At 37.4% G+C, this 2,500-nt stretch overlaps 1 protein-coding gene across 1 annotated transcript in view; it reads right to left on the bottom strand.

The window, feature by feature from the left end:
* Positions 1 to 1,329: 1,329 nt before the first annotated feature.
* LOC123508861 overlaps positions 1,330 to 2,500 on the bottom strand; it is a 23,283-nt gene continuing 22,112 nt past the window's right edge. Inside the window, exon 3 of the mRNA XM_045262846.1 lies at positions 1,330 to 2,500. This exon is cut by the window's right edge and continues 373 nt beyond it. The gene's annotated coding sequence lies outside the window, so the exon portion shown is untranslated.

The raw sequence follows: 2,500 nt of genomic DNA, 5'->3' as shown, positions 1-2,500 counted from the left end.
ATCACTAACATAAGAAAAGTTTGAGAATAGCTGGTCTGGCCGGTGATGGAGGATGGATGGTTACAGGACGAACCGCCTACCTCGCTCCCTCCTTCCAACTTACAATATATCGACGAGAAACATCAAGAAGACATGAGTTCTGTGCAGGTACTACCACTCAGATGCCCTATATAGCCTTTAATTTAGTAAGTGATCGGGATATTAACTAGAAATAACTGCGAAATTAGTAAAAGCAATCCCAAACTTCTTTGATAACCACTTATTCCTCACTACTGATCACTATTGCTCAACACTCACCAATAATGTTTCCAGATATCCTCACTACTTTCATCTCCTTCGTCTTCTCTCAGTCCTCTTTTCCTTTAGTTGCAATTTCTTAACGTTATACTCACGCATCACAGAAAACGAAAGACTGCAGCACACACAAAGATAATACGTGACTAATCCCGGCTTGGCTTGGTCTGCTACACGTCTCTTATAAATGCGGATCAGAATATAGAGAAATACATTACCAGTTTCATTACGATACATGTTATTTTTTTCCCCTTATATGGCATTGTTTTTTTAAGATCGCCTTTTTTGTACGCTACTGAATTACTGAAAAGTAAGCAGTAAGTGGTATTATTATCTTGTCGATTACAATTATTGTCTCTCCTAAAGATGCTGTTGACTTCCATATTTTCATCCATGAGTTAATTTCTAATGAATAATATGATCTTAGTTTTCAGACATTTGTATTAGATTCTTGAAGATCATTTTCTGTTTCTTTCTCGAAAGGTTTCTGTTGCTGTAGTGATGTCTAAATGTCAAATGGAAATATGTGTCAAATAAACACTGGAACCCTTGTCACTGAATCATCAAGCATCAGTATCTCCTGAAGCTTCGAACCCTCTTTTGAACAGTTTTCGGAGCTTCAGTTTAGCGAAATAAAGATTCTAACTCACAAAACAGTATTGAGAAGTCAAAGGAACACACACAAAAAAGAAAGGAAAACAAATAAACGCACTACTGTTATCCTTTGTTCGGCTGTCATGTGTTACACTACCCAGTCATTCTGCACTTGCTTCTTTTTCCCTCATTATGAATTCTTCTCTTCTGCTACAAAATCTACAAGTTGTGGGACTTTGAAAGAAACTGGCAGTAGATCAGAGGACTAAACTTTGAGATAAGGACACAAAACACAGTGCACACATGAGGGACGGTTGGTCCGCTGCTGGCCACGATCATACGAAGGCAAGGGAAAACGAGGAACGAGATCAGTCCTCTTCCTCTATTTTCCTGCTTCAATGCAGACCCGAGGTTTCAGATGATCGAAATGAAAGCAAGGAAGGTCTTGATGTTATTTTTATTAGATTGTCCAATAGATAACGCAAAGATACTGTATGTAATGGTAATAGCAGCTCGTTGTGGGGGAGAAAAGTCAACGTTTCATCAATGTTACAAATGCACCGGTGATCAAAAACCGAAAGAGGATCATAATAATAATAATAATAATAATAATAATAATAATAATAATAATAATAATAATAATAATAATAAAAGTTCACATAACATAGTGGTTCTTGCTTCACGATAGTTGAGCTCGTTAGGGTCAGGTCATGCATGGGTCTTCTCTGAGACTCGTCCTTATCAATCTACTCATGTATAACACTGTCTACTTCCCTGGAGACGTGGGAAAGAAAGTGCTCAGGTCCAATGGAGACAAGTTAAACAGATTACGTATAAGATATAGTCAAAAATATATATTGATATGATATACTCCAGCTATGTAATATAAGCACATTGTATTAATATATGTGTGTGTATGTGTGTATATTGCCCGCAGTGTGTATGCACCATATGTGTATACACAGGAATACATACACGGAGACAAACATGTCTTTTCTCACACATAGACATACATATAGTCCAGCCTCAATAGTCAAGGGTTCTACGTCTACCGCTAGAGATAAATAATAGACTATATATCAGAATAAAACAGAAAAAAATATATATAGTAAATAAAATACCATAGATTTGACTTAAGATTAAAGATTGTCATTTGGCGTGGGACCAAAGTAAGGGTGATTGTCTTTATCATTATCAAGTCTTTATGATGTCTTTATCGAGTGAGCGACTAGAGAGAGAGAGAGAGAGAGAGAGAGAGAGAGAGAGAGAGAGAGAGAGAGAGAGAGAGAGTCAAGAGCCTGAGGAGAGAATGCCACAGACAAAATAAGACAGACAAACAGACGGAATTGTTCAAAAGAATAAAAGAAATAATAATTTAGAAACACAGTTGCCTTTTTTCACATATTAGGGAAGAAGAAAGACATTGATTTCTTATAAAGTAATCATGTTGACCTGAATCCAGGTGACGTGAAAGAGACGTATCATGTAAGGAATAATTTTTGAGACCCTGAGAAAAGAATGAAAGAAGGATGATCCGCGTCCGTCCGCGTGACTGCAGCGCCGCAACAGAAACTAGTGTCGCGTGTCGGGAGGACAGAAAAGTAGCGAAAAC

Source organism: Portunus trituberculatus, chromosome 25, assembly GCF_017591435.1.
Source record: "Portunus trituberculatus isolate SZX2019 chromosome 25, ASM1759143v1, whole genome shotgun sequence".
Classification (NCBI taxonomy): domain Eukaryota; kingdom Metazoa; phylum Arthropoda; class Malacostraca; order Decapoda; family Portunidae; genus Portunus; species Portunus trituberculatus.
Note: the sequence above shows the minus strand (reverse complement) of the source record. Positions and strands in the feature narration are given on the sequence as shown.